Source organism: Quercus suber, unplaced genomic scaffold (assembly GCF_002906115.3).
Source record: "Quercus suber isolate HL8 unplaced genomic scaffold, Cork oak 2.0 scaffold_373, whole genome shotgun sequence".
Classification (NCBI taxonomy): Eukaryota; Viridiplantae; Streptophyta; class Magnoliopsida; order Fagales; family Fagaceae; genus Quercus; species Quercus suber.
In genome coordinates, this window is record NW_027069825.1 from 188160 (window position 1) to 201365 (window position 13206).

The window sequence follows — 13206 nt, forward strand, 5'->3', positions numbered from 1 at the left end:
AGACCTATTAATGTTAATTGTGCTGAAACCATTTTCTAACAAATGACCTCTGCTCACCATTTCATCAATATCTCTCAGAATATTTTGAATCTATGAATGAGGTTAATTTTCCCAGAAACTAGACATCCGGGGCTTCAATTTGAGCATAAGAACGAGACAATTCCGATCAGAATTGGATCAGATATGATTTTTCGAAGTTGGCTCTACAAGCTGTTATAGCAGCTACGGGAAAACCGAATTTTGGCTTGCTCCCCACTCTCACCAATCTCTCCATTTAATGCAACAGATTTTCCCCAAGGCTAAAATGAGGTCTAGGTTCATAATCCTTGTCAACCCTCATTAAATGGCATTCCATTCATATTCTCTCCACTACTACTATATAAACCCTCCCTCTCCTTCATTCCAAGGCACCAGAAAAAATCCCCTCTCTTCTCCTCTCTTGAGTTCTAGTGAAGTTGAGTAGTCTTGTCATATCTTGGTCTTCCTGAGACTCAAGGTATTGAGTGAGACTCACTCTTCCTCTCTTAACTCTTCTTTTCCTCCACCCTAGGACTTCCCTCAAGAGTCTCCTCTTCCACCATATGGATCTTGCATGAAGGTATAATCTCTTTCCCTAGCTTGTTTATTGTGCTGCCATGATGAGAATTTAGGATTAAGGCATGATAGTGACTATTTAAATTCCCTCGAATATGTTTGAATGTTCTTAAATGTTCTTATGCGTTCTTTACATGTTCTTGGTTGTTCATCACATGTTCATGCATATCACTAGTTTTGATCTTAAATTTACATCAAAAATATGAAAAACATGTTTGTTTCATGATTCTTTCAAATCCTTGAATCTAGGTTATCACCATCTACACACATTCACTAGAATTTTATTTTTCAATCCAAATGCAATGTTTAATAAATTGAATTAGGGTTTATCACATGCACACACATTAAATTCAACATGTAAATTGATTGACANAGTGGCAGAGCTGTATTAGTTGAAGAGGTTTGATCAAAGTTCTCTATCAGAAAAAGAAAAAAACAATTGAGAAGGTTCCATAAAGTCATCACCAATAGGATTAAGGCATAGTTGAGCTGCTTTGAGTTAAGGGTGTATACCTCTCTTCCTATGTAATGCTTTATCAACATTTCATTCCAATCAAGTTCTTCCTGTCACACCAACATTGTCAAGACATTAAAAAAAAAACTTTGTATAAATATTCAAGACATTTAAAAAGCACAGTTGCAATCAACAAATCCTAAAACAATAAGTAACAGCAGTTGTAACTAAAAGCAGTGACATAATTAAGAGAATTTGCTTTTGGGCGTGAAAGGATTTTGCATTAATGTCTTAGTGCTTAACTAACATTGTTTTTGAATCACCCAGCCCCATTTCTATTTCATGTAGTGTGTAACACAAGCAATCACTCATAACCACTCTGCTTATTTATTAAGAAAAATGAATCAATAATCCCACTGACACCCAAAAGCTCAGCCTAGTAGGAAGTGGCATTATAAATTTATAATCTAATTTATCTCAGTATTTATACCTACAGACCAAGCAGACCAAAAAAGTGGAACCTAATTATCGTTCCTAAGCAACTTCATTACAAGTAAAAGGTTCATTAATAAAGTGCAAAAGGGGTGCAACCCAAGTACAGGAAGTATACAAGACATACACCAACACTTGCGAATAAAAATTACAAAGATCACTCAACTCATGTAAATTAGAAAAAGAATACAGTCCTGAAGCTGACATTCACTCATATAAGGATCCAAGGAATGAGAGAAGGAAGAAATGGAATACAATTAGTAATGATAAGAACATAAAGAGCAAACTTGGTTGCAGAAATGAATACAAATTTGTAATGATTATTGCATAGACATTAAAGAATATTTTTACCTTCCATACTTCAGAAATTCAACAGAGTAACCAGGGGATGCATTTTCAAGTTTACAGGTTGAGTCTTTCAAAATCCGAAGCATTAGCCGCTGCAAAATTGATTGCAAGTTAGATTGAGATAAGTATGGATATCCCAACTCATCACAGCAAGCATGTAAGAAATTATAAGTGCCTTATTCCAAATACAATAATTAAAGCACATCAGCACTATCTTTCTCTCCCTTGGGGTTAATGACTTTTTTTCTCTCTCTTGAAGAATATGGTGTTCTTGTCCAGCCTTGTGTTCTTATCACTCTACGAATACAAAAGCATATACAGCTACAATGGTTGAAACTATTTCTATCACCTCAGAATTAAACAATATCATTTTTTTGTTGATTAAGAACATCTCATTTAGGGATCAATGCATTTTAAGAAAAATAAGTGGCTGTAAACCATCAAAAGATAACTAAAAGTCCAGTTGCCCCAAGCATTGGCATGTTCTTTTAGTGACTGTAAATGGTTCTTCAAACGGTTAAGCAACAGAAAATAACCAGTTATCACAACCATATGTCATGCTGCAAACATCTAAAGTTTTATAGATTAAATGAAATAAACTAATGATGACATATTGCTAGCAAAATTAAGATATTCTGAAAGACTGGAAGCCTAGAAATAATAGGAATGGTGAACTCGAACCTCATCCTTCAAAGTTTTGGTGTATATTTTTCCAATTTGTACAATCCCAACCTTGTGTCAAGTAAAGTGAGAATCCCCTAGTCTATGCATGATTACCAGATTTCTCCTTCTTTTTGGAAAAAGGTTTGTGGATGGGGAGGGGTGGGGGGGGGTGAGGACACAGAACTTACATCTGAGCTTGTTCAAATTCATAAGAAAACTCACTCTGCGATAATGAAAGCAACAATTATCAGCAACATGCAACCCCGCCCAATTTCTGGATTTCTTTAACTCATGTAGCACCTGTTCTCTGGTCATGTATGAAACAAGCCAGCAATGATGGTTCCATGCACGATAGTTCATTTTTGATCTCTGCACCCAAAAAAAAAAAAAAATAAAGTCAACTTAAAACAGTGTTAGGTTTCTTCCTGGAACACTCTCCCTCAACATCATAGTACGACGGATATGCCAAGAAAATGTGGTGTGCTAAATGTCAATAGTTAAACCACCAATATATATGGACAATTGCAGAAGCTAAAGAAAGTTTTGCATAATGATATGGTCAAAAGTTCTAATTAAAGAAGAAAGTCAAGTAGTCAACTAGCAAGACTATAAACTAGTTCCCCTAAGGGTCATCGCATAATGCACTCCGTTATATGAATAATTAGATGGTCCAAACTCTGTACAGGGAATTCCACCTTCAATTTGGGATGCCAGTTCTTCAGGAGACAGGCTATATAAGTTAAATTTTTATCATGCAAAATCCTTGGAAATAAAGCTTAACAACATCAAGCTTCATTCAACAGCTTGAGCTAAATTTCTTTCGGTCCAAAAGAAAAATAAAAATAAAACAAAAAAGGTGGGAGACAAAAGGAGGATCTCCATTGTCATCTCATTTTCTGTAAAATCAAATACAACCTCAATACTGTAATTTGTCATCCCAGAAGATTAAAAACTACTAGGATCATCTGCTGCCAGCAGAGCTTATTGTCATAGCTGACAACCAGCCACAGAGGCAGTGGCATGTAGCAGCATTTTAGGTGTGCATGGGTCAGTTTTGTTTGGCTTTGAGGCAAATCTAGAACTGAATCATAACCAAAGCAGAGAAAAGAAAAGGCTATTTTTGATTTAAATGTTCTCAAGTTTTTGAGAACAAAACACTCTAATCCAGGGAAAACAGCATTGTGAACTCCAATCTCAAGGCACAACTAGCTTCCTGCATTATGCATAAGACATCGCAATAGGAGTGAGGATCAATAATGGAAGCAATACAAAAGTAATTCAATGAATTTAAATACAACACAAATACACTTCAAAGTTATGCAAGAGCAGAGAGGGGTCTGAAGTCAATCAGTTTATTGTAGAAAAGCCCATGCTTGAAATTGGGTTCTATTCAATATGATGCATGAACTCCTTGATGGAGTACATACCTCATCTAAACAGGAAGTGTGTACAAAATACTCCTAGAGAATTACATTTTAAAAGAGAGAATCTGTAAAACTTACTATTGAATTCGTATAACTAATTCCACAACTAGAGATAGTGAGGGATTTTGTATGGGGTGGCACTGGAGAGGGGCATAATTTTCATTTGGTCAACTGACATACATATTATATGTGAACCTATTCAAAATAGGGATTTGGGGATTTGGAAACTTCTAGCGTTCAACCAAGACTTACTTGGGAAATGGTAAATGAATTATATGCAATACACAAAATGATTGGCTGCCTTCACCGAAGCATGGATTCTAGGTTAAATTACCGATTTTATCAAAAACTCAAATAAGTAAACTGAATTATAATAAAAAGAGACCTTGAGTTCCAGGCAGTGCCGAAATCGGAGCTGAGCAACAAGAGAGCCTTACTATGCAACCCATCACTTCACTCTCCAACCCATCATCGCAGTCGCCGAGTCTCTTGTACTCTTCCATTGCCGCAATAAACGCACGCTTGGCAGCATTGTACAATGGCAGAATAGCCTGGGTCGAGACGCCCAGCTTGTGATCCCTGCTCCAAAAGGTTGTACCATCCGATATCGCAGCATCGCCTGTTGAGTCTTCAGCCAGCATCGCGAATTGGGTCGGGTGTACAAATCCAACTTCATCACTGTAAAGACTCCAAAAATGAAATTCAAAGTAAAATTTTCAATATTTTGCTATAAGGGGAAACAAAATGAGAGGTATATGAGGTTATAACATGAGAGGGTCCGATTCGAGGATGTGTTGGAATTGGAGCAAGAGATCCATGGAATTTGTGATTTTGAAATTCAATCTGGTGAGAGAGTTTTCTGTTTCTGTTTCTGTTTGGTTGCGGAGAAAGTACGTCAGGAAAAGTGCGGGGAAATGCCCAATTCAATATATGAGTTTTTCTTTTTCTTTTTTAAATAAAAATTTTTTTAAGGATAATTCTTAATTTAAGAACTCTGATCCAAAAATAGTGAAAAACACAAAATGCAATTAAAGCTAGACAAAGGTTTCTGTACCGTGGAAAGAATTAGACCTGTAAAAAAATCTCAAATACTCAGGCTTATCTATTCGAAATTAATATATAATATATGTCCTATATGCCAAAAAAAAAAAAAAAAAACAGTTTAATGTGTCAACAGCTTATTTAGCTGATGGTGTAGAAAAAATGTAAAAAAATAAGCCAAATAGTACGGGTTCATAAATAGTATTAATAAGTGAAGTAAGATCTATAAATAATATCAAAAAGTACAGTAAAATTCATGAATAGTAGCAAAAATAAGTTGAAAATGGAGATAAGTTGAAAAATTCAGCTCATCTCAAATGCACACTAAGGGTCTGTTTGGGATCCACTGAAATTTTTTTACTAAAAATACTATAGATAAAAGTAAAAATGATCTGAAATAGTACAGTAGGACTAATGAATGGTACCAAAAAGTGTAATGAGACCCATGAATAGTAGCAAAAATAAGCTGAATAGTAAAATAAATTGGCTTTTCAAGTTGGAGCCAAATACACATTAAGGGTTTGTTTGGATATCGCTTATTGTTGAAAATTGAAAACTGAAAACGTTGTAGCAAAATAATTTTTAAATGTGTGAATAGTGCCATGAGACCCATTTTTAATGAAAGTTTTGCTGAAAAAAGAGGTTTGTGGGTTCCGTGAATAGTGCACAGGATCCACACAAAACGCAAAACGCCAGCGAAAACGCAAACGCTGGCATATCTAAACGCTCATTAAGTGTCAGTTTGAGAACTGCTTATTTAGCTGAAATTGAAAACTTTTTGTTGGAAGTACGGTAGATAAAGCTAAAAGTTATATGAAATAGTACAATAAGATCCATGAATAGTACCAAAAAATGCAATGAAACTCATGAATAGTACCAAAAATAAACTAAATAGTAAAAGAAGCTGTCTAATATAAGTTTATCCCAGAGTCAACCTAGACCTTCAAAAAAATTAAGGGAGAATCATTCCCCCTCACACGTATTATATTTTTTTCATGAAGTTTTGTGTATTTGTTGTTTTCTTTCACCAACTTCAAACATGAAATTGTTGTTGATGAGGCCTTTGCAAACAACCTTGTAAAAACAACAAACCCAAAGATCAAACCAAGCAAAAATGAAATTGTTCTTGATTTCAATGGCCATTACTTAAATGTGTTTTGCTGAGAATTCGGAAGATATAGAGTATTTGGAAGTGTTGCTTTTATCTTTGGTGATCTTAACAGCCTATAATCAAACTGTGATCCTATTCCACCAACCAATAAGTTATTTGACCACTGTGTGGTGTTTAGACAAAAGTAATTAGGGTCTATTTCGATACCGCTTATTGCTAAAAACTGAAAACTGAAAACACTGTAGTAAAATAATTTTTAAATGTGTGAATAGTACCGTAGAATCCAGTTTTAAAGTTGTTTTGCTGAATAAAGTACTTGCGGGTCCCGTGAACAGCACACAGGACCCACTGGAAAACGCACAACGCAGCTGAAAAATCATTTCAGCTCTATCCAAACATTCACTTACATAAGTTTCATGGTAGAAGACACCTGATTTCCCTTCTTATAAGGGTGTTTAAATAAATCCAATTATTTCATCCCTAATGCATTCTAGCACAACAATACGAAAGAAAATTCATTGCTGGAAGCTTAAATAGCTTTCCATCAACAAAAATTTGGACACAACCACTGATGTGTAGCTAGTTTTAGGCTTCATTGGTAAGATTAACCATTTGAGCAATAGCCATATCTCTCTCAAGCATTTAATCAAACAACTCTTTAGCATACTCAAAAGCAATAGCTAGTGAACAGCACATGGAGATAATAAAAGAAAAAATGTGAGGAAAAAATAGAGTGGGTCTCATAAACAATACCCAATCCTGGTCTTGGCTTTTTGATAAAAAACAATACCTAGGCCACTAGGCTTGTCACGTGTGAATAAATACACTACCAAAGCTGGAATAATAGAAAATTTTAAGCAAAATGCCAATTTTACTTTGGAACCCAAATGCTCATGTAATTCCTAGAAGCTCTAATTTAGGCTTAAACCAAGTGTACGCAAGTGGTTCCACTCAACCCTAAACCATTCATACCTTGTTGAAATGACTTGCGTGTGGTAAGCATGCCACAAGCATTTATCCTAAACTATGATATAACTTTCCATTAAATTCATAGTTACGTGACTTAGAAGTTCTAGCTAAATCCAAGCTAAAAACTCCAATATTTCTATTATTGCTAATTTACTATGCACATATCCCTGCACAATCTTTTTACTTTATTATTATTTTATGATAAGGGCATTTTTGGCTAGACCTATGAAACCTATAGCCCTTCGGGATATACGGACTCCCTCGGTGGGTCCCATAATAAGATCATGGACCTGTCTATATGGAATATATCCTATAAGGCCATCGACCCGTTGGACTACATAGGACGATTCCCGACAAGCCGGTCTTCCTTCAAAAACCCTACCAGACGATTGCTCATGTAACTGACGAACCATAAGGCCTTGACTCATACCGACGAATAGAAGTAGGACCACAACGACGGACAATAAGAAACCCCACGACAATGGGTAGTCAAAGGCTGATGGATGAAACATTAGCCCGACGGTTGATCCATGGGTCCCACAGGCCTTTGTGTGTTCACCACTCATAAATCTCTACATGGAAATAACTTGCACGTTACGCCCAAAGACCCTGTTCTACGTTTATGCCTTCTTAATATGGAAGAAAAGCCCTAGATCTCTGAGCATTTACTCCATATCTTCCACACAAGAAAAAATCCAACGTTCACGAGATCTTGGTCAGTCCTTTTGCCACTATAAAAGCACCAAGCCTCCTCATACCTAAGGTACGTAGAAAATCCCTAGCTCTCTCACTATTGAGTTTTTGGTGATTATTCTTTCACTAACTTAACTTTCGAAAGGTCTTTGGCCGGTACCCCATAGGTTCTTTATGTTGGTTATTGGTTTTCTTATTTCTCAGGCACCCCATTGGAGCACTCGTGGACAATTAGCTCACTGACGATTTTGTGCATCATCATTTTCGACGTTCATATTTCATTAACAACCATATTTTCAATAGTCATATTTCTCCAATTATCTATCTTTATTTTTAATATATATTATGAGCTCTAATAATTTTGTTTTATTTATTTATAAAATTATTAATTAAATTTATTATAAAGTCAGTAGGATTTCAATCCTAGTGAATCCAAAAGTCAATAACTAAAATTCTTTTTTATTCTCTATTTGGTCCAATTGTAGACTCTAATTATTAAGTAGAGTTCATGGTCTCAATGACAAATAACCACAACACCTACCAATGAGAATGCTTGATCACTTGATCAAACAAAAAATATGCAAATATTCGAGTGTTTTTGCGTGAAGTGGCTTGCGTTATACATCATTTCCACAATTCTATTTTTTTTTTTCCCTACTTTCATCAAAAAAAAAAAAAAAAATTCCCTCCAAAATAAAAGTCACTTTTAATAAGGTTCCCCTTTATAAGAGCCTTTTTGTTGTGTGTGTCTTCAATCATTAAACTATATATATAAATTGCATCACAATGATTTACTAGGAAAAAGTTAAGAGACTCCTTCACCATAGTCTTTCCCCCTTTTCATCGTTTTTAATGTTTCTTTGAATTTTTTTTTTTTTTTTTTTGTTAATTGCATTCTTTACACAATATGAGTTTGCATTGTTGTTTTCATGTGTTTTACAACACCCACAAAGGTGCTAAAATAAGATTTGAAATACATCGAAATTATTATTAAAATATACATCTTGAAGTATGTGGACTAAGGATGGTACACTTGCTTTAGTAAGGGTACACTTTGGTCCTAGTTAGGGTACACCTTCCTTATGTGGCATGTGTTGACTACATTTAAAACTCCATAAATTAACTCATTTGTAAGCATGATTAATATCTGAATATGGGAGAAAGAAGATAATTTCCTTAAAATGAATAATGTGTGATCTTTTAACATGAATAAAGTTTAACTACAACCATCAATACGAAGATGTTATGTATTCACTTATTAAATCAAACTTAAGTGATTGTATAAAAGGATATTGAACTCTTTTCTATTATCTTAGAGGGAGATTTAGAGATTATTATCAACTTTTTAAAGAGTGAATGTGTGTCTTTTGCTGCTCATGGTTATTAAATTAAAGAAGCGAAAGCCATTGCAGGTTCCTTTGCTGATTGTAGTTTTTCACATATTAAAAGACAAAGTAATTATGCCGCTCATCATATTGCTAGACAGCTAGACACATTAGAGTGATTAAGTTAAGTTATGAGTTTTGAAATTTTAATCTTTCCTATTTATGGCACGATAGTTTTATATAATGATTGATCTATCAACTCAATGCTTTTTTTATTTTTAGTTTGAACGGTTTCATATGATCAGTTGGCATAAATCCTTGGAATAAACGTGATATATAACTTCAAAATTCATCATTGGGTTGATTAGCTTAAAACCCGGTCTTGAACGGTCGATTTACTTAGAATAAATAGGATAGTTAACGTTAATAACCGATTTTGGTTTTAAATAGTTGATAGATTTGAAACTAACTGGGTAATCAATTCCAATTCTATAATTTTATTGACTGGTTTGAATTTATAAATTTGACATGTGTGATTAATGCAACCCATGATTATAAATTATAATCTAATATGTGTAGACTGTAGGTTGCTTTCATTTCCTAAGTCTTGATTTTGAATATAAATATGGTGATTCTAGTAATGAATGCAATAAAGGAGTAAACATGTTAGGTTTTTTTATTTTATTTTATTTATTTTTTTAATTTTTAAAGTAAACTTTCATTTTATATAGTCAAAATGTAAAACAGTGTAAAACAAAGACCAACTATATTGGAAGGGCTTTGGTACCAATCACCTTCTCATGCACATGCCTTAACTAACTAATAAGTAAAGACCAGTAGACGTTCATACAAAAAAAAAATAAAAAGGTAAAGACTAGTAGACATTTGCACGTATCACTCAAAGTGGTTATCAACTTGTTTAAAAACCGAATAGCAACTCTTGATCTTTGCCATAGTTTATGAGGTCTATGACGTACTATCGAATCTTACATTTGGTAATCTAATTCGGGACCTGAACCGAGACGCTCACACTTAGTGTCCGTTTAATATGATTAATTTTGCCAACTTATTTTACTATTCAACTTATTTTTACTATTGTTCATGGGTATCATTGCACTTTTTGGTATTATTCATGGGTCCTATTGTTGGGGTTTATGCCTTAAAATCCAATTTATTGGCATGTCATAGATAATTAAATTGTTTAATTATATGAGACTATTTATTAATGAACTAATGAGACATTATCTTAGTCCATGAGATGCATTGTATGTGATTAATGTGAAAAGTCACAGAAGATGTAAATTACAAGTTCCTTGTAAACTCAAAATGTAGTTCGTAGTCGGTGATGAAATTGGGCATTTCATCTGTGAAGACTATAACATATCAACTAAGATGATTTGTCTTGATCATGGAAGTGGAGAATTCTAGTTGATATGTTGATATGTTTTAAGAGTTAAGACATTGAACTAGACCGCTGTGAGATTTATTATTCACCTAATGATTGTCAAATGAATAATTAAATCTCACGACTTCTATTTACATTAACTCTAAATCCTGAGAGAATAATGGACCTGATCATGAGATGTAAATTGCTTTGATATATCAGGAGTGAGATCTATAAGACACGATCAAAACCTCAATATGTTGGGCAGCCACATTTAGTGTTGATGGAACATATATTCTCAAGATGGAATTCATAATTTCTTAACGGAGATATAAAATATTCTCTTGAGATAAGTTTAATGGGTTTGATTATTCAAAGTGTTGGGCTCAACCACTTTAGTAAGGAATTACTAAATTATATATTTATGAAATTGGATTTCATAAATATATGATGAATAACATAAAAGATTAAATCGGGTACTCAAGGATTAAGATGTAGTAATTTTCAAAGTGGCAGTCTACATTCATGACGTTGTATTACTACGAATATTTTAATGAAGGGATTGTATGTATAATAAAGTTTTGGGATATAATTTATTAATAAGGCCTAGAGTGCAATTATATTCATATAGTGGTATTGAATATAATTAATGGTAACTTTCGACTCGTAAAAAATTGACAGAAAAGCCCAAGGCCCACTGGAGCTAGTGTCTTATTGGTCCATTTTAGTCTCACTCCAAGCCACACACTAAAGCCCAATTGGAAAGGCCTAATAGGCCAGCTCAATTAGATAATCAGTTAAATATAAAGGGAGAAACATACATAATTTTTTATTAGAAAAAAGAGATACATCATTGTGAAATGGTGTGTATGTATGAGTGAAGCCACTCGATTATTCTCTCCTGGAAATTAATTGAGAGACCACACCAAGGTGTTGGAGTGAAGATTAAAAGTGTTCTCAATTACTTATAATCTTTTGTTTTGAATTTCACCACACCAAGGTACACTATCTTGTTCTTAAATTTTGAAATTTACATAGTGCATGTTATTAATCATGAATGAAATAGATCCATGTTTGTTACTTCCGCTGTGTGTTTTGTATGAGATACAAAATCAGATTTTCCAACACCTATTATATTATTTCAGCAAACTTTTACCTTTATCTACAGTACTTTCAGCAAAAAGTTTTCAATTTCAGCAAAATAAGCGGATCCCAAACAGACCCTTATTATAAAACCATAATTATGATGATGTAAGAAAAATAAAATAAAAAAATCAACCAAAAAATTAAGAGAGAGAGAGAGAGAGAGAGAGAGAGAGAGAGAGAGAGAGAGAGAGATAACCTTTTTTTGGTGAGGGAAAATTATGCAAAGAATGGAAGAGAGAATGCCAAATTATAGTAAAATGGTGTGAATTAGAAGACAAAATAAGACAAGATGAAGAGAAAGATGATATTGATATTAAAGTAGAAGGTAGTGGGAGATGAAAAGATAAGAGAGTGAGAAAGTATAAATATTTAAAAAAATGAGTAAATATTAAAAAAAATCATAGAAAAATTAAAAGAAATTGGATAATGACGTGGATGCTGATGTGGCTCAACAGGAGCGTAGTAATAATAAATGCTACGCTTCAGCTTTTAGATATATATAGATATAGATTACATATATTTTTATACATTTTTTCACCATACATATTTTCAAAAAATACAAACAAGATTACTAAAAATTTCTTATCAAACGAGACCAAAATCACCCAGACATTATTAAAAATTATAGTGCTATATTCAGCTTCTGGTAAAATGTAGTAGATTAGAAAATATTGGAATGAGAACCAAATTGTGTTGCACTTGCACCAATACCATTAGGAAAATAATTTGGATTTCAAATGGTTTCACTTTCTAGGTAAGTGGGTGTGTATATATATATATACATATATATATATATTTATTTATTTATTTTAGAAAGAGGTAGGTGGACATATTGAAACTGGAAAGTAATTCCAAGTCACATTAAGGGATCATTTTCAGTTTTTAAAACACATTTCAAGTATTTTTATACACTTTTTCACCCATACGTATTTCACAAATATTTTTAAACAACAATTTTCAGTTTTTAAACACATGTACCAAATGGACCCTAAGTAATTTATTATTATTATTATTATTTTTAGAGAAGAAAACAAAAACACATCAAGGGAATTTTGATCCACTAAAAACCCAAAATATAAAATTCATTCAAACAATATCTTGGGCCCGTTTGGTAGGGTATTTCAAGCAAATTTTGAGCATTTTAAACACATTTACACATACTTTTCACCTACATATATATTAAAATACCCAAATAATATTATTCAAACTTCTCTATCAAACACCTCCTAACATTATGTAAAATGGCTTCCTGACCATTTTTCTACATTCGATATTAGTGCTAGTTTGGTTTGCCGCGTTGCGTCTCGCGTTTGCGTTTTCAGGTTTTTTTTTTTTAAACGCGTTTTTAGCTAAATTTACTGTAGCAGCACTGTTGCGGATACTGTTCATTGAACAGTAGTCGCAACATTTGACTTTTTCGCACAAATTTACTATTTAAGGACCCATAAATTTCACTTTTCAACAATTTTTCATTAAAATAAATCCTACAGTACTATTTATATATTAAAATTATTTAATACAGTAAGTTTTTAATTTTAAATTTTCAGCTTTATCGTTAAAAT

At 33.3% G+C, this 13206-nt stretch overlaps 1 protein-coding gene and 1 pseudogene across 1 annotated transcript in view; one reads left to right on the forward strand and one right to left on the reverse strand.

The window, feature by feature from the left end:
* Nucleotides 1-13206, forward strand: part of LOC111983056 (putative disease resistance protein RGA3) — a 48547-nt gene that overhangs the window by 19533 nt on the left and 15808 nt on the right. The gene's annotated exons all lie outside the window — the stretch shown is intronic.
* LOC136062019 (uncharacterized) lies at nucleotides 1032-4913 on the reverse strand (annotated as a pseudogene).